Here is a 20,793-nt window from a genome sequence, read left to right as displayed (position 1 = left end):
CCGCTCTGATGTGAGAAATTGATCCGTCACTAGTCTTCATACTTGCCCACAGATTGTTTTGTGTGCCGTATAGTAGGCCTTCTGCAATTCCACAACGATTAAATGGGTCTCTATCCCTCCGGTAATTCTCTATCAGATTCCGTAATGTGAATATCCCATCAAACAAAGCACCTCGGTTAAAACCTTTTTGTTCTTTGGCTAGTTGATGCGTGTGGCAGTGCTGTCGGAGGATATTTTCAACATTTAATGCAAGAAAAAAATTTTATCCAGGGTGATCGGCTGTATTTCTGCATTGTGCATATGATTTCGCAACCACACAGTGCTAGTGCAAAGACTCTCTGTATTTTTTACAGTGGGTCAATTTAAAACACTTTCAAACTTCCCAAATACAAAAATGTAGTGAATCGCAAGTCAACACTAAAATGAGGAGCGTCTCATGTCAATATTATCTTCGGTAAAACAGAACACAAATCACTGGCTGTGCACCTAGGAATTCCAACTTCACCATACAAGGCAAATAGAGTATTTTCAACATTTCATGTAAGAGACAATTTCATGTGGAATGTTGTTACGTTCTGTTCCTGTGGTATCCTCATGATTAATATTTTATGATGAGGTGTAGAAAATGAGCTCTAACATGGAAATAAAGCGTTTTCAGACGCACGTCTACACAAAATATTTTTTTTACTATAGACCTTGGTTTTTAGTACCTATCCGACTATATAGATTCAGATTTTCTGCTGTTTAATACATGGTTGGGACGGTTTCTTTGAAAAGGTCACTGCCGGTTTCTACGTCTGCATCTACGTACATACTCCGCAAGCCACCGTACGGTGCATGGCGGACGGTACCCCTTCCCACTACAAGTCATTTCCCTTCCGTTTCACTCGTAAATAGAGCGAAGGAAAAGCGGCCGTCTATATACCTCCGTACGAGCCCTAATGTCTCTAATATTACCTCCGTAGTCTTTACGTGAAATGTACAAAAAATGGGTTCAAATGGCTCTGACCACTATGGGACTTAACATCTGTGGTCATCAGTCCCCTAGAACTTAGAACTAGTTAAACCTAACTAACCTAAGGACATCACACACATCCATGCCCGAGGCAGGATTCGAACCTGCGACCGTAGCAGTCCCGCGGTTCCGTACTGAGCGCCTAGAACCGCTAGACCACCGCGGATGGCTGAAATGTACATTGGTGGCAGTAGAATCGTTCTGCAGTCAGCCTCAAATACCGGTTCTTTAAATTTTCTTTATAGTGCTCCTCGAAAAGAACGTCGCCTTCCCTCCAGTGATTCCCAATTGAGGTCCCGAAGCATCTCCGTAGTACTTGCATGTGGTTCTAACTTACTAGTAACAAATCGAACAGCCCGCCGACCTGGTGTGGATTCGAAATACCCCAACATTACTCAACAACAGGTCGCACTAGTGCCCTATATGCGGTTTCCCTCATAGATGGATTACAGTTTTCTAAAATTCTCCCAACAAACCGAAGTCTACCATTCGCCATCCCAAATAAAATCCTTACTGCTCATTCCACTTCATATTGCTTTGCAATATTACATCTAGATATTTAATCGATGTGACTGTGTCGAGCAGCACACTAATAACGCTGTACTCGAATATTATGGTTTTTGTGGTGTGCATACTGTAAGACCTTCGGTACACACACCATCAGATTATTTGACTTGTCGCTCTAACGAAGTAGGCGAGTGTCAGCAATATGTCTCGTGGTCTTATCGTGGCTCTGGCTCTGAGCACTATGGGACTTAACATCTATGGTCATCAGTCCCCGAGAACTTAGAACTACTTAAACCTAACTAACCTAATGACATCACACAACACCCAGTCATCATCTTATTGTGGCGTGTTTATCTTCTGCCGTTAGGTCAGACTATAGAAATGCCACTTGCACGCTTAGAGTAGCAGATTGACGGTGACCAACTTTAAACAAAACTTGATTAATTTTCACACACATTTATTAAAACAATAAAAAGCATAGAAATTACGTAACTTGATTCTGGATGCTGTTTACAATTGACAATCTGAAGTTACTTTGGTCTTGGTACGTTAATCTTATTCTCACATAGCTCTGATACTTGACAAAGTGACTATTCATTTATCTTCATGGCTATGTACAGGAATATGATAATCTTATAAGGCACAGACTGAAACTTGACTATAGACAAATGCAGATAAATGCAGACTTGTACAGACTAATGCAGACTGACTAATCGGAGGTCTGTACGCTCGTTATAATACCTCGCGCGTTCAGGTATCACTGCGCGAGTGTGATCCGCGAGGAGAAAAGGTTCTACGTTAGCAGCAATCTCATTGGCTCCGTTACATATTAATACGCGGATCGGCGGAAGCAGAATTTGGTCCGTCTCTAAGACAGCGCCATCTCGTAGTGCGGAGACGGACGAGCGCTGCGCCTGCGCTGTTGTGCTTAGCGGGGCGCGCTCTAGTGGGAAAGTTGTGTACGCGCTGACTACGCGGAACTATGCACACAACAGTTTTGTTTCCCTACTCATCTACATTAACTTACATTTATCTACATTTAGAGCTAGCTGCCATTCATCACACCAACCACAAATTTTGTCTAAGTCATCTAGTGTCCTCTTACAGTCACTCAACGACATCTTCCCATCACCACAGCATCATGAGCAAATAGCCACAAACTGCTGCTTACCCTATCCGCCAGATCATTTACGTATATAGAAGATGACAGCAGCCCTATCACACTTCCCTGGGGCACTTCTGACGGTACCCTCGTCTCTGATGAAAACTCGTCTTCGAGGAGTTTGTTATTTAAGAAGCCTTCGAGCCACTTATATATCTACGATCCTATTCCGAGTTTTTGTACCATCGTTAACAGTCGGCAGTGTAGCACTGCGTCAAATGCTTTACGAAGTCTAGGAATATGAAATCCGTCTGATGCCCTTCATCCGTAATTCGCAGGATATCATGTGAGAAATGGGCAAGCATTTCCTCCCCCATTCTTTCTCCAATCCGAGTTTCACCTCCCGTTACTAATGACCTCGTTGTCGATGGAGCATTAAACCATATCATTCCCTCGTTGCCGCAGCGCATGGAATGATTCAGACTTTTCAGTTGAAAAGTCAGTCAGAAGTTAAATTCATTTAATTTTGAATTCCTATATATTATGGAGACACGACAAACTTCATGTTTTTTTTAAACAGAACCAGACTTCAAATCCCTGAACTATTAAAACCGCGTCAATACAAACAACGAAATAAAACTAGTGATTACATTTCGTATTTCTCAGACGTCAAACTTTAAATTGAAAGTGATCTTACAGAAGACGATGAAATCGTTAGATAGAAGCACATTATGAAACGAGTATCGTAATGACAATGTGGTCGAAAAATAATTTTCAAATAGTATTATTTCTATTTAAAGAACAGCATTAACTTCAAAAACGGTCGAAATATAGAAATTTATCGTTGATTATGCAATATGAATTTATTAAATGTAAACACCGCTCTCGGATTAGGCCTCAGCTCTTAATTATTATGTGGTTCCTTTCATACTCAGTAATGTGCGGATAACGCTTTCTCACACGAGCGCACGTCATCTCCGTGAACTTCACAGTGATCACTCGACATCTGATGGTCTTCACAGCCCTTATATACCCTCCCAGGCCTGATAACAACACTAAGACACGAACAACACTAATTCTCTTTGGTGGTCTTTCTACCTGTTACGCAAAATAGCAACTCTTAATCATTCACGTACCCACCGATGGTGTCTACAAACACCAGGTTACGTTGACGTCCTACCATTTCTTCTGGGTGATTTCCTTTTTTGTCAGTGAATGTATATAAAATGTGACTGAAATTTCATACATACTAAACGCTGGAAATAACAAAAAGCACAAGGTATCTAAAGCCTCCAGGTCCAAACAGTAGGGGATCCTAAAATGAGTATACTTTAGTAAGGGAACCAATGGACAGCACAAGGTCTTGAATAACCAATTCGTGTGAGACACGTGTTTATAATCTGTTTGTGTTTCATAACAAACAATCGTCTTTTGTTATCAACGTTCTTGACGCTGCCTTGAAAAATAAACAAACGTTTGTGATGTGTCAACTCTGAAGTTTAGCAATGTTTGCAGTTCACGGCAGACTGTCGATGATGGGGCTTTATTTATTACAGGAACTTCTCGGCATTTGATGTGTAGTGCAGCTGGCTGTAGCTCTGAACGAATGTACAGAGACGTTTCGCCACAGTCGTCGCCTTAATAGGAAGAAACTTATCGCCCTGTATCGAAGAACAGGAAGAGTGGAGAGTATTGATGAAATAACAGTTACACCTCTACAACACACAACGTGTTCAAGCAATGTGGCCAAATGATTTGTAAACGAAGAGTTCAAATACATCAACGTATTATCCAGTGCAGTGTCGAACTGCTACTTTGTGTTGCTCACGGATGAGGCCTGTTTTAACCGTGACGGGGTTTTAAACTATCGCGATATTCGAGTTACAATAAAAAAAAGTGTCGTTGTGGTCTCAGATCACAAGCCACTGTTCTTTATTAATATATGATCTGTAATTCTACAAATTAAACTAACAGAATGAATTTTCGCCCAGCAGGACAGTGGAATCTTTATGAAATTGCCTACCAAATTAAAATCGGAACTCGGGCTAGAACCTTTGTTTTTCGAAGACCTGTACTGACCTTATTTACTATAAAAAATTAGCTGCTTTGAAGTAAACTGCAAAATATTAAAATTAAAGACCTTCTTTGCCCTGATGATTACATTCTTCTCGCTCTAAAATAAATCTATTTACTGAGGCAGACTAAAATACCTTTTTTGGAAGTAAACGTGTCACATTGTTTAAATATATTTGTTCCGTGTGATAGTTAGCAAAGTCTTCTTATTTTGGATCAGAGGTTTATGAATAGTAAATAACAGAAATATCTTTCTGTGATATACCTCAGAAAGAGAATGTAAATAAAAGGCGCCCACATTATTAGCAAATTAACGATTTTATTCTTAATCGGAGCTTCTTGATCCCGTTATCTGGGGTTATTGCCCTTCTGCAATTTCACTTTAGGTGAAATGCTTCATACGGTTCTGAGTTTTCGAGGTGAGAAAGAGAAATTCAGATTACATGGAAACGAAAATAGACATTGATCGCAAATTTGTTTATTCAATTTAGTATCCGGCTTCGATTGTTAATATCATCATCAAATTAGTCGGCCCTGGTAGCTGAGTGGTCAGCGTGACAGACTGTCAATCCTAAGGGCCCGGGTTCGATTCCCGGCTGCGTCGGAAATTTTCTCCGCTCAGGGACTGGGTGTTGTGTTGTCCTAATCATCATCATTTCATCCCCATCGACGCGCAGGTCGCCGAAGTGGCGTCAAATCGATAGACCTGCACCAGGCGAACGGTCTACCCGACGGGAGGCCCTAGCCACACGACATTTCCATTTTATCATCAGATTGATCTAAAGAAGAAAAGATGTGCACGTTTATGAGTAAGAGCATTATGATAAGTTACAAAAGCACAAGTAATACCGTTGATTCATATGAGCTGAAAAGAATCTAACAAATAATATACCTGTCTCCTTAAAATTAATACAAGACGCAAATAGAATTTTCAGCTATGATAAAATTGTGATGAACTCTCATTGCCCGTGATGTAGGACCACCGTTAACAAAAAAAAAAAATGGTTCAAATGGCTCTGAGCACTATGGGACTCAACTGCTGTGGTCATCAGTCCCCTAGAACTTAGAACTACTTAAACCTAACGAACCTAAGGATATCACACACATCCATGCCCGAGGCAGGATTCGAACCTGCGACCGTAGCAGTCGCACGGTTCCGGACTGCGCGCCTAGAACCGCGAGACCACCGCGGCCGGCCCACCGTTAGCACATTGTGCTTACGGCTGCACTGCAAACAGCTTTGGCCGACAGGTGTTGGTGACAGCTACCAAAGGTTACAACGCTTGTTACAAAGCCAATGATATAATGTTTAAAATTCTACGTAAACGAAGATAGGACAAGTTAAAACTGTAATTAAAAAGAGCTATAGCATAAAAATGGGTTCACAATAAAACATTAGTTGAAATTATAAATTGTTATAAAACTAAAAGCAGCGTACCATGAAACGAAAAAAGGTACCGTCATAACCATCTCGCTAAAACAGAGCCAAGAAGTCGAATACACCCGTGAGCAAGACATGGGCGGCGCTCCCCACCAACTCCTTCAAGTACTGGAAAGCATTCCATTGACTCGCAGTCAATAATTCCATACCTCACTACCCGCTCCTCCACAACAATCACCCCATACCCGATAACCTGAGCAAAGCTGAACCACTTGGCATCCTATTTCTCTGACATCATCTCCATCCATGATGACACTTATCTAGGCGCGCAGTCCGGAACCGTGCGACTGCTACGGTCGCAGGTTCGAATCCTGCTTCGGGCATGGATGTGTGTGATGTCCTTAGGTTAGTTAGGTTTAAGTAATTCTAAGTTCTAGGGGACTGATGACCACAGCAGTTGAGTCCCATAGTGCTCAGAGCCATTTGAACCATTTTTTTGATGACACTTATTTTAATTACTCTCTGTTCCCTATCATCCACAAACGTACTAACGCTGCTGTCCGGCATTGGCTCCCAGCTTCCAGTACTTGGGGACATGCCACATTACACAAAATACGTACTTAACAGAAAAGTAACACATCTCCTGGTCACGACCTTATCACCTTTCGCCACCTTAAAGGATGCCATCTTCCCTTTCTCGTCACCCTTGCGACCCTTTATACCACTATCCTTTCCACAGGTTACTATCCTGAGCTTTGGAAAACATCCAGAATCCTACTTTTCCTCAAATCGCACAAATCCCCTACTGATGCCTCCTCCTATTGTCCCATTTGCCTCACTTCACTGTTCTGCAAGTTCTTCGAGCCCATCCTCTCCTAACGCATCCCTCGACACCTGAACCAACACCTTCCTATAAACCAGTGTGGCTTTCGTCCCAGTTTCTCCTTTGATGACCAGCTCCTGCACCTCACCCATCTTCTATCCCACCAACTCAACTCCCGTAAGTCTGTTATTTTTGGGTCTGTTGAACTAGAGAAAGCATACAACCATGTATGGCCCTCTGATCTCCTTTTCAAACTCCAGACATACGCACTTCGAGTTAACTATGTCTGCCTTATTGAATCATTCCTACCTAACTGCCCATCCTTTGTCACTATTAACAGTACCAATTTCTAGATCTTCCATCCCATTGCAGGAATGCCCCAAGGCTCCACCCTCTCTCCTCTATTTTATTTCCTCTACGTTGCTAATAGGCCCAAACCACTCCGCAGTCTACCTCCTTCAGTATTTTGATGACACCGCTATCCCCACCCTCTGTCCTACACTCCAGAAATCCCAAAGATCCCTCCAAACCCGCCTCAATCAGTTTACCTCCTGGTGTAACCAGTGGCTCCTCAAGATCAATCCCGGCAAAACCGAGGCAATAATTATAGTACGAACCACCCGCACCTTCCGCCTCCATGACTTCTATCTTACCATTTACGACCATCCTTTCCAGTTACTTAACACACTAAAATGTCTTGAACTAACCCCCGACTGGCAACTAACATGAAAACCTCACCTACCAACCATCCAACAGAAAGCCCATAATAGACTAAAACTACTAATAGGCCGAACTTGGAGATTACATCCCTCCACTATTCTCCACACCTACAAAATCCTGAGTCAACCCATCCTCTGTGATGCCATTGCTGTATGAATATCCACCCCACCAAAGTTCTATAAGTCCCACCAGAATCCTCCAGCACCATGCTCTTTCCGCATTCGTTTACCTTCCCTCACATGGATCTTCTACCATCTTATCAAATTCCCACCCCTCCTCACATACATCAAACACCTCCACATCTCCTATACAACCATAAACTTGATTCCGATAACCCCCTTCTCTCGTCTCTGATCAACAACCTGATTTGCTGCTGCACCTTCACTAACACATCCTATCGTCCTTTCACCTACGCACAGTTCAATCCCTATCTCAATGCAACTTCAACCAACTCCCTCTCCCAGACAATGACATCCACCCCGATATTTATCCCTCCTACCAACTTTAACCTTTCCCCACCTATTCCACTCCACGTCTGGTCTCCTCTCTCTTTTTCTCTCTATCCCTTTCTTCTTGTACCACTACCCTCCCCACACACCATTACTTCTCGTCAACCTCTGTCTTTCAAACCGTCTCATTCACACTGTTTGCTCCACCTCCTACCTATCATCTCCATAGTTTCTCCACCTAACAAGCCCCTATTTCTTTATCCATACCGCCTCCCCCTAACCTGTATGGAACATATTCTCTCTGCCCTGAATACCTTAGTGCATGCAGTATTCCAGTGTATTTTCATAGAAGAATATCATCTCATCACAACTATGTTTTTAAATTGTATATATTTTTCTTCCTTTTAGCTGTCTGTCGTTAATTTTTTTATCTTAAAACATAAATAGTCCTCATATTTTTATTCTTCTGTTATCTTTGTTACCTCTCTCTAAATTCTCTTGGCTGAAGAGAGGAGAACTGTAACGCTGACAGCCCACCCACCCCCTACCCCCTCCAACACACCCCGCCCATATGGGGCGTGGGGTATGAAATAACAATAATGAAAAACAGTGGGTGACGCGGGACCAGGGACAGGAAACAAATAGACATGGTCTGAATACCAAGACATGTAAGAAATACAACAGCCTGTCATACAGTGAAAATAGGAGTTCGTTTTCTTCAGTTAGAATTTTCTTGGAGTGGTATTTCTTCTCATCGATCTGTTTCCTCCAGAAGGTTCAATTGGCGGTCCTTTGGTGCAATTTATACGCCGGCGAGTTGAAATCCATGTGTTATAGTATGCTTGTGTTCAATAAGGTGTAGCCCAAATACAGTTTACTTCATATTGTCCTTTGTTTTATTGTCGTGCAACTTCTTTGCATAAGTTATCTCCACTATGATGTCATCGTAAATTAGAAATGTGATCCTTTTTTTCTTCGTGTTTAGTTCGGATGCTAAGTACGAGGGCGTGATGAAAAGTAACGCCGCCGAATTTTGTATGTGAAAACTCCTAAGCTTTTTAAATAAAATAGATGTTAATAACATTCTACATCTTTATTCTTCTTGTCTGCATATTTATTTCTCAACATAGTCACCCCGGCGACGAATGCATTTCTCCCAGTGAGAGACCAGTTTGTTGATATCGTCACCACTGTACGACAGTACAGTTTTGACGGAGCCATAACCTCATCTCTGGTTGCACCGCTTCATCACTATCATAGTGAAGTCCTAGAAGATGTTCTTTAAGTTTTGGCAACGGATGGAAATCGGATGGGACCAAGTCGAGATTGCATTGGGGATGATCGATGACAGTGAACCCAAGGTGTCGGATTGTTGCAGGTGTCGCAGCGCTCGTGCGAGGTGTGACATTGTCATGCTTAAGCAGAGGGTGCTCTATAACTGGACGAACTCTTTCTCACGCACCGACATGGTTGCGTTACACACCACCGTGTTACACGCTACAATTCCGAACACTCTAGCGGCAGAGGACTACCAATATACTCATATAGAGATGAAGTATAAAGATGTAGAAAGTTAATAACGCCAGTTTTATGTAAAAAGCTTTAAGAGTTTTCACATAAAAAAGACGGTGACATTCATTTTCAGCACGCCCTCGTATTATTCAGTTAGTGGATATTTCACTGGTCTCTCTATGCAAGTCCGGAAGTATACTGTCTTTGTGTTCTTAGATTGCAAGCATGAGTATGAATTATGCAGTCCGTGGTTGGTAGAAGATGTTTAATGCGTACATTAGCCCATTTCTTGTGGTTTCGAGATATTTTACTGCGTTTTCTGCCTGGCGATAAATGTGAGATTTTTTATCTAAGTTTTTCCAGTTGCGAGGAATATGTTTACTTCTTTTTCTGTTATTCCAAAGAAAATTAGTGTGTCCCCTACGCATCTGTGGTAATAACTGACTTTGAACCCTTTCGGGATGGTTGAAAATATTGTTCTGAATATTGTGTAGGAAAATGTCAACAAGTGTACAAACGATACAATTTCCCTTTGATAAGCCGTATTCTTTCATGTTTAACTGCCTTTTGAAACTGAATTAGCAATGTCATATCGCTAATTTTAGCAAAATAACACATTCTTCCATTTCTGTTACACTATTTTACATTATGTACTAAAATTTTGTTCGATAATTTCAACGCTTTCATTAACTGGTACGTTAGTGTACACGTTGGCCACGTCTGAGGAAATGAATTTTGCATTGTTGCACTGTGGATATATTTAATTTGTTGAATAACTTGTAACGCCGGAAATCCATATCATCCTATTTCCATCTATTGTACTATAATTTTTTTTCCTTGTTTTGTTACCTCAAGATATGACATTTCTGTGTCTTTATATATTGTAATTGTTTTACTATTTGTATATATATATATATATATATATATATATATATATATATATATATATGCATTTCTGTCGATGTATAATTGGTTGTTTTGTAAATATTATTTGTATTTTTACGCTGGGTCTTGCCTAGGGAAAACTATGCTATCGAACGATTACGTCGATAGGTCGTGTGGAGAACCAAAGTGTTTACGATCTTTGAGAGTGTTAACTCTGTCGCGTGGAGCGCGGGCAGAGGAGTCTGGCTGGGGTAGTGCAGTGGAGTAGGTGTGTTGTGTGTCGCTCCCGCGAGTTGCCGCGCTTTCGGGGTTTGGCAGCATGTAATTGCGCTCGACTTGCTATGATAGTTTCGGACATGGTGTCGCGGACGGGAAGCGTTAGCTGGCACACATCAAGAGCCCGTTTCGGCTGGAGACCGTGTCGAGAAGAAGGCGCGCCAACATCCAGCTTCTGCAACAGCGACGGCCGACAATGAGTGACTGTCGCCACCTCCTCGATCGACAGCTTCAAACCTTCAATCAACCAACAAGGAAGACTGGAAGCACGTAAAGTTTTAGAACTGAATGGCAGACCTCAGCTTTTAAAATTGTTGCATCACAAAATTACAGCAACTTAGCATGAACCTTTGTTGCTCATTGTCCCAGTTGCATTACCAAGCAGGGTCCCTTCCTTTCCCGAAATGAACCCGAGTGTCGTTGAAATTCAGACGCCAGCATTAAAGTAATATCATTCCATTCCACTGCTTTAATTTCAAAGTTCAGTTAAGGTATTCATAGCTGGCTACAATATTTAGATTACACAAGCACAAATTAAGAGTGCGAGTTTTGTAACATATTTTAGCTTACCTGTGACTGCAGCTCAGCTTGGTACGTACTAAATTTTACTATTGTTAATTGTTCAGAATCTCTTATTTCTAAATTGCGTAGATTCAAGTAGCTTTTGAAATGATTGTTGAGGTAGCCCAAGACTAACCGTATTTTACTGAATTTCGATGTGCTTCAGAAACAAAGCTCACTATTAATTTCAGTCACTAAATTAACTTTCAGTTTTCCGGTTTTATTAATTCTCTTGCTAAATTAAGTCAGAGTGTAGCGAAATTTATTACTTCTGACAAACTTTCAGTTTTCACACTACACGTGTCAGCCTTCAGTTGCCACGCTTCTAGTGCTAGTTATATGTGTAATAACCTTTCTTTTTCAGTTACTATAGTAATTGTCCATAGGACTGGCGACCGTAATTTCCCCCAAATCTCAAATATCTAATTACCGCTAGTTAATTGTTAACGTAACGGCCGCACATTTACTTCCTTTATTAATTTTACCCTTTTCTCAAAATTAATTTCCACCAATTTCATTTGCATTTTTCCTTTCATTTGGATGTAACCCTTTCCTCCCTCTTTACCGACAGATTAACTTCGGTGACGATTGCTTTTCCCAAATTTCCATTAGGTACACGCAGTTTAATTTTTCACTGTCATTAAGGTCGATAAGTGAGGGGGAGGTTACAAACTGTATCATTTCCTAGTTTTACATTTCTAATACTGTTTGTCATATTATTACGAGTTACGTGCACAATAAACAGTACGCGACGCTTTTCTGTAATAACTATGTTCCATCGTTACAGAATTCTTTGTCTCTCAAGGTTTTTCGTCAGTTGAAAATTTTAAATTGTGGACCACAATGTGCAACTTCCATTATAATTCCAGAATGATACATTAATTTTATTTATTATGTCTTAGTCTAAATCTACGGCATTTATTATGGAGTATGAACAACATAATAAAATGAACTTCCTAGATCATAATGACAGAAAAAAATATCTTTCGGAAAAAGACGACCAGAGACTGCAAAAGTAGCTTTTCCCATCCGAAAATACACGAGGAAACGTATTTCTACATGGGAGGAGCAGACAGAGCACGTGGACGGTGCGGCATTGGCGAGAAACAAACTGACGTTTTATGTTGACACTGGATGTCGCGTGGAACATGCCATGAGCACTGTTTTCTTGGGCAGACACCATTTACAATGCAAAAACTAAATTGAAAATATCAGCCGGAATACCAGATGAAATATGTCTGGCCACGCCTGGAAGAACATGCATTTACATACACGGTGTTAAAAAAAATGACGACAAAGATTTCTTGTAGTCCGTAACGGCAGACTGATCCCTTTCTGCGACTGTGGAGCGTGGAAGTTTGAAACCGATGGCACCAAAGCTTCTTCAGATTATATTTGACATCCCAATTAGTTATGCAACCAATTAGCCAACAACAGAAAGTGGATTCACTAAGTGCACCTAACAGCATGCTCTGCGTCTTCCCAAACTCGTATATCATTCTCTTAATTGGGTGATTTGTTTCTTACCAGTGCGGTGACTTGTCGAATGCTCTTATCTACTCACAAAAAAAACATAATCACTCTATAACAGATGAATTAGTTCATGCCGATTCAAAGTCCAGTGGAGCCAATAACAGAATTAGATAGTTTGATCAGAAAGTTGGGGTATCCAAAGCCAAGTCATTGCACGCAAATAACAAAGCCTTCCAAAGCAGGAAGACATTAAGAACACAAGACCAATGGCCATGGTAGCCTTGGTGATCAGTCAGGCAATGTTGCAACCTGTTAGACGATTCGAAGTGGAGTGGAACATGCATCCGTGCGATGGATCTTCACGAAGTTGTGCATCATTCTCCGGCTGTTTTCGGAGTTTAGAAGATACATATGTTTTCCCTCAAATTCTTTCTTGGTTTCTTGTGTACACCATTTATGATTATCTTTTGGTTCTATTGTATTGTATGTTAACTGGAGACCTAGAAACGACGGAGAGGCTCCGTCCCCGCCGCAGCCGCAGTGGTCCACAACCCCACGACGACTACCGCAGTCCACTTCACCCCTCCGCCGCCCCACACCGAATCCAGGGTTATTGTGCGGTTTGGCCCCCGGTGGACCCCCCAGGGAACGTCTCACACCAGATGAGTGTAACCCCTATGTTTGCGTGGTAGAGTAATGGTGGTGTACGCGTAACTGAGGCGGAATAAGGGGAGCCAGCCCGCATTTGCCGAGGCAGATGGAAAACTGCCTAAAAACCATCCACAGACGGGCCGGTTCACCGGACCTCGACACAAATCCGCCGGGCGGATTCGTGCCGGGGATCAGGCGCTCCGCATTCGGGAGGACGACGGTTCAATCCCGCGTCCGGCCATCCTGATTTAGGTTTTCCGTGATTTCCCTAAATCGCTCCAGGCAAATGCCGGCATGGTTCCTTTGAAAGGGCACGGCCGACTTCCTTCCCCGTCCTTCCCTAATCCGATGAGACCGATGACCTCACTGTCTGGTCTCCTCCCCCAAACAACCGAACCGAACCAGGCGCTCCTTCCCGCCCGGAAAGCCGTGCGTTAGACCGCACGGCCAACCGGGCGGGCCATCTTTTGGTTAATCCAAATTCTCTTGCGTCAGTGGCAGCTCCTAATACAGCTAGCTATTGTGGCCATCTTGTATGGACGCTACTCCAGATTTTTCGGCTTGGCGCCGGTATTTTGCTGTTGAGCGACTGCAGCGTGTTCTCGCAGAAGATGCGGCCAGCCGCTCTAAAACGGCCCTAAGACGTAGGACCTCTGCCGTTTCATGCAACAGACATGTAAGAAATGTCCTCGGTAGATGCAGAGTCAAACTCATTGCGCCATTCTGCACTCTTTGCTGTGTTCGTATGAGCGTTTCTGTTGCTTGACTCCAGGGCACGACTGCGTATTCCTGGACAGAGGGAAGCAACGCCTTGTACAACGTGTACAAGGTGCTGGTGGGGTGGAAGATGAATTTAGTCGACCGATAGCCTTGTTCCTGGCGTCTCGGACGTGCTGGTGCCACGTAGACTGCTGTCGAACGTGATACTGAGGTATCGCACTCCGTCCAAATGGGCTGTCTGCAATGTTGACAGGTGACAGCGCTGCAGGAAGGTGCGACGAGAAAGTACCAAGAACTGCGTTTTGAATTTAAGGCGCCATTTGACGGGCGATATGTGCAATGTATCAGAGACGAGCTACAATCGACGCTGGAGAGTGGTGTCATTCATGCTGCGCCTGAAGATCCCTGCATTATCAGCGTGCAGGACGAAATGATGATGCACGCAACCACAGATACGACGAGTGGAGTGGTACGGCCGACGTTAGTCGCTGAATACTGACACATCGTAATTGAGGAAACAACTGTACACGTTGCAAGCGCCACCTAGCGCTGGCTGCTGTGTGGCAGCGATTGTGCAGTCTCCGTAGCGACGACTTACAAGGGGACCCTCCATACTGTAAATCACGGATTTCGATGCTCTTCAAATATGCGGTAGAGGCACTTACCCTGAGTACCTGACTACACGGTTTTTTAGCGACGGGCCTTGGGTTTTGAGAAAATCAATTTTGAAATTAATTGCGCTTCATGTATATCTGTAACATTAGGTATATTCCGAACAAGTCAGCGTAGCGCAGCGGTAAAGGTTCGCGGCTACCGAACCGTGTTCGAATCTTGGTCTTGTACTTTTTTTTTTCAAAATCGAGCGAATTTTTCAATTTTATTTCAAAGAATATCAACAAACAATGTGAGGAGTCCGAAACTATAAAAATATATTCATTTATTAATTTTTTCAAATATTCATTCCGTTTGTGGTTCGCATCATATACTCCCAGTTCATCTTCTTCGTTGAAATCTATCAATTCATCATCAATAATGATCTGTCTTTCGACCAAGAGATCCTGTATTGCGATACATATCTCAGTGCCAATTGCAACGGAACTGGCAGAGATCACGCTAGGCGGTGTATTCGCTACGAGCTTCAAATCGCGGAGTAGATTTTCGGCGTATTTAATGGCATTTGTGATTTCGCCTTTTGATTCTTCATTCAACTCCTCTACTTGTGGATCTTCTTGTGGCTGCACTACTGCAGAAACACTTGGTTCTTCCTTTTCACAGAATTTTTCTAACACACGGCACGAGAGACGCTTTGTGAGCAACTGACGCTGTAGTTAGATGCGAATGTAAGGGATCCAACTCGCATCCTCATTGGCCTAGGAGCTGGTGTTCCCGTTGCAGCTAACGGTATTCACGGGAGAGGGGACGATAATGGGTGGAGATCGATTTCAGGTAATACAAGAAGCGACCGTTGTACGAACATTTGGAACTTCAACTGCGAACCACAAACGGAATGAATATTTGAAAAAATTGATAACTTAATACATCTTTATAATTTCGCACACCTTACACTGTTTGTTGATATTCTTTGAAATAAAATTGAAAAATTCGGTCGATTTTGAAAAAAAAAGTACACGAGCAGGATTCGAAAACGGTACCTCCAACGCGGTAGGCGTGATCCTTTACCGCTGCGCTACGCTGATGTGGTCGAAACTTATGTAATGTTACGGATACACAAATCGCGCAATGAACTTCAAAATTAATTTTCTCAAAAACCAAGGCCCGTCGCTAAAAAATCGAATAGCCAGGTACTCAGGGTAAGTGCCTCTACAACATATTTAAAGCGCATCAAAATCCGTGATATCCAATATGGAGGATCCTCTTGTGAGTCGGAACCAAAGGCGACATTAGGCCTGATTACAAGAGTTGATCATTGACTTTGACATGTACCAGCACACAAGCAGTGTAGTGACTAATATGCTGCTTGCATACGATGTAGCTGATGACAACTGCTGACTGCTTCTCGACTGCACGAGTATATGGAGAGGTTTCCCAACAGAAATACTCTGCATCGTTCGACGTTCACAGCAATTGAAAGGAGTCTACGACAAACCGCCCGCCTCCGTAGCAGTCCGTGTTTGGCCGCCGTCGCGTGCGGAAATCCGTTGCGGCTGTGTGCAGCGCAGCGCTTGTTAAGTGCGGAGTGTCTTTTGTGCCGCAAGGAAGTGTCTGTCAACTGAACTGTGAGTACCATGTCTTCCTCGAGGAGAGAAAGCTAGAAATTTAGTTTTGAATAGAACACCGAAAGGCCTATCCCTCTCGCTATTCGGAGATGGATGGTCAATGATGTAAAGTTGCTTGATATTGAAGTATTAAGGAGCGTCCACACAATGCCTTTTTTGTGTTCAACTTTGCGCATGCGCGTAAATTTCAAACAGCATTTGCGCATGCTGGTAATGGAGGCAATGCGTGAAACGCATTGCAACCCGCCTTCAGTGGGAATCTTTGCGCTTTTTAGCAGACAACAGGTAGCTGAGGCCAATGTGTGTTTGGTTGCGTAATGTGTTGAGGTTATACAGTGAGGCGAATTATGCGCAATATTGTCTGCTGACTCCAAAGGGCCGGCCGCTGTGGCCGAGCGTTTCTTGGCGCTTCAGTCCGGAACCGCGCTTTGCTACGGTTGCAGGTTCGAATCCTGCCTCGGGCATTGATGTGTGTGATGTCCTTAGGTTAGCTAGGTTTAAGTAGTTTTACGTCTAGAGGACTGATGACCTCAGATGTTAAGTCCCATAGTGCTTAGAGCCATTTGAACCACTTTTGACTCCAAAGGAAACAAGCTTAAGTTTGCAGAAGATTACAGACAAAGAAGAAAGTCGTATGGAATGCCCCTTCTGAAGATTATTTGAATAAAACTTCGAGATCTGTTTCCCTTATCCTCACGTATTATATAAAAGGTCTCCGATCATATTTTTGTAAAGAATAAGATATCGTAAGTTTACAACTAGAAAAACTGAGAAGAATAAGCCTAAAATTTCTGAAAAGTGTAGGTCTGTACGAAAACTACCGGCGAGCGTCCATACTATGGCGACTTACAAGCACAACGACTGCAGAGCCTGACATTTGAACAAAAAAAGTGATAGGGTATGTTTAGCTCCTCAAAAAATCGAAATGAAGTACATTGATATACAAAAAATACAATGTTGAAAAATACAACCTCCGTTCTAGTTGATTCTGAAACGAAATTCTCAACTTTTTGACGAGTGAACAAATAAAGTTGTGTGAACAAATAAAATACAATTGACATATTGAAAGTCAATTAACCTTCACGTAACGGCTAAGAACCACCCTTCAATATTTCTCAGTTTAAGGAATAATCACTGAAATGCTTTATTTTGAAATGAGGAATAAATAGTTCAAACTGGTATATTAGTCGCCATTTATTAGCTAACGAAATTTTACTGACAGCCTTGTGAGTACAGTTTCCCAAGCAGAAAATCTAAAATCTCATTGCGACCGCTTTTGAAATTTGCAGAAAAAACACTGTCATCACTTCGTATTTGTCGTACCTGTGTTATTTAAATACTTCTCTATCTACAATCGCTTTTGTGTTTTCTTCTTCTCTCGCCTTTTCAACAGAATAAACGCAACAGAAGTTCCAAAGCAAAGAAGGAAATTCGTAGCAGACTGTCTGCACAATGAGGGAACGTATGGGCAAGAGAACGCACGTGCCCACATGTATTCTTTCCACAAATTTTTGTGCGTGTCCTTTTATTTCCGTGCGTCTGCGACTGCGCGCGATGAAAGAGGCATGCACGACGAAAGCCGGCCGAAGTGGCCGAGCGGTTAAAGGCGCTACAGTCTGGAACCGCACGACCGCAACGGTCGCAGGTTCGAATCCTGCCTCGGGCATGGATGTGTGTGACGTCCTTAGGTTAGTTAGGTTTAAGTAGTTCTAAGTTCTAGGGGACTTATGACCACAGCAGTTGAGTCCCATAGTGCTCAGAGCCATTTGAACCATTTGAACCATGCACGACGAAAGAGGCATTGTGTGGACATACCTTTAGGTATTCAGATTGACAGAACTTTAAATAGTCTGTATGCAGAATGTATAACAGCGACGTTTGTGAACGAATAGTCAGGATCACAAATGGTAACGTAAAATTTGAGCATAGCACAGTCTCAATAAGACACGCAGGTCTTAGCTTGCGATCTTTGAGAGTCTGTAATTTACCATTCGAAGTGCCCCTCGAACAGACTAGAGAAATGTTAATTTATATGGTACAGTATCAGACAATAAGTGCGATCAGAAAATTTTTGACGTGGCAAGCTCAATGACAATAAAATAGCTACAGTGGAAGTACCGTCTTATTCGGTCATAGGGTGTGTGTTGTGCATGAGAACCAGCCCCGCACATGCTCCATATGCAATTCCACTGAACACCTGAGGGGCCACTGTGGCCGTACACTCCCCGTGCAACTGTGTATTGAGAAAATTACACCTGAAGCAATGGCATGTGCAACTGTTCTGTCAGGGCGGAATGACCCCACTACGAGCACATCGGTGCCTGACAGTGGGCGAATTGTGAATGAAGTAGTTACAGAATCGATCTACGACCAGCAAGAGAACCGAATGGAGAGCAGTAGATGCGATAACACAAGTAACGCACCCGACAAGGGTGGTAGCGGCGTCAATGATGACACGCATGATGAAGAACACTGGACTGGGTCTATTGAAGTGGAAGAGAATGCGGAGATGGCAGCGAGCGTTAGTGAAACTAGCACAGCAGAGTAGAGGGGCGGAATGGAGAGAGGCATAGCAAACAATCAAACTAAATTTATAGATGAAACTGCTATCATCGTCACTACCAACGTACGCCAACAGAAACATCCAAATGCCCCTCTGGAAGTAGGAGAGGATGTTGAGATGGCAGCAAGCTTTGGTGACTGTAAAAACCTCGAAACTAGGTGTTCTGACAACGTAGAAAACAAATACGACGACGAATCTATATTCTAAGAAGGCACCATGCCGGAAACATCCGTGGAAAATAGACGCGCTACCAAAACATCTTCTGTACTACTACAATCTTCACAATGTTTCAGACGAAAGCACAAACCAACATCAGTACTTTGTTCAAAAGAGATACGGTATGCAGCGAAGAAGCAGAGAAGTGCAAACTACAGTCTCTACTCTCGAGAAATATAACGCGGAACTGAAGGACTCTGTGTTACATGCTAAGGAACTTCATGAGCTGTAAGAGTAGTTGGAATTAATGATTCTCTGTGTTTTAGGTATTCAAATTAACAATGCTGTGAATAGTGTATATGCAAAATGTATAAAAATAACGATTTTGTGAGCGACTAGTCAGGGCCACCAATGGCAGCGGAAAATTTAAACATACTAATGGGACTGTTAGCACAGTTTTAATGACGTACGAAGGTCTTGGATTGCAAAATGATATGGTTGATATTGAAATGGCTTGTGTCATTCACTGAGAGAAATAGAGCTCAAATGAATATGTGAAATACCGGCAAACCTTTCCTATTTAATTACGACTACTCCAATGGTGAAAGTAAGTGTGGGTAATGGGCTGTTTCAAAACTATCGTATTGAATTTAAGAACCGTCTTTGTGACTGACTGTAAGTAAACATTGTCCTGTTGTTTTTGACTGCTAAACTTGATTTATTTTTTCAATTTCTAAGACTCTGTATTATCCTATAAATCCAATGGTCTGTATTTTTCTGTTCATTCTAACATGCATTGAGTGTCCTCCCGTCCGTATTTTATTTCTAGTATTGTACAACCTAAGGATGCTCCATTATTTAAATATCATTTTTCTGTTCATTCTAACATACATTGAGTTTCTCCTTTCCATATTTTGTTTGTAGTAGTGTACAGTCTAAGGATGCCCCATTGTTTAATTATACGTAGAGAAAACGCCACGATCATTTAAAGACTAAGCTATGCTACTAATGATTTTCCTTGTTGTTGTGGTCTTCAGTCCTGAGACTGGTTTGATGCAGCCCTCCAAGCTACTCTATCCTGTGCAAGCCTTTTCATCTCCCAGTACCTACTGCAATCCACATCCTTCTGAATCTGCTTAGTGTAATCATCTCTTGGTCTCCCTCTACGATTTTTACCCTCCACGCTGCCCTCCAATACTAAATTGGTGATCCCTTGATGCCTCAGAACATGTCCTACCAACCGATCCCTTCTTCTGGTCAAGTTGTGCCACAAACTTCTCTTCTCCCCAATCCTATTCAATAGTTCCTCATTAGTTATGTGATCTACCCATCTAATCTTCAGCATTCTTCTGTAGCACCACATTTCGAAAGCTTCTATTCTCTTCTTGTCCAAACTATTTATCGTCCATGTTTCACTTCCATACATGGCTACACTCCATACGAATACTTTCAGAAATGACTTCCTGACACTTAAATCAATACTGGATGTTAACAAATTTCTCTTCTTCAGAAACGCTTTCCTTGCCATTGCCAGCCTACATTTTATATCCTCTCTACTTCGACCATCATCAGTTATTTTGCTCCCCAAATAGCAAAACTCCTTTACTACTTTAAGTGCCTCATTTCCTAATCTAATTCCCTCAGCATCACCCGACTTAATCGGACTACATTCCATTATCCTTGTTTTGC

The sequence above is a fragment of the Schistocerca serialis genome, chromosome 3, assembly GCF_023864345.2.
Source record: "Schistocerca serialis cubense isolate TAMUIC-IGC-003099 chromosome 3, iqSchSeri2.2, whole genome shotgun sequence".
NCBI classification, from domain to species: Eukaryota; Metazoa; Arthropoda; class Insecta; order Orthoptera; family Acrididae; genus Schistocerca; species Schistocerca serialis.
Note: the sequence above shows the minus strand (reverse complement) of the source record.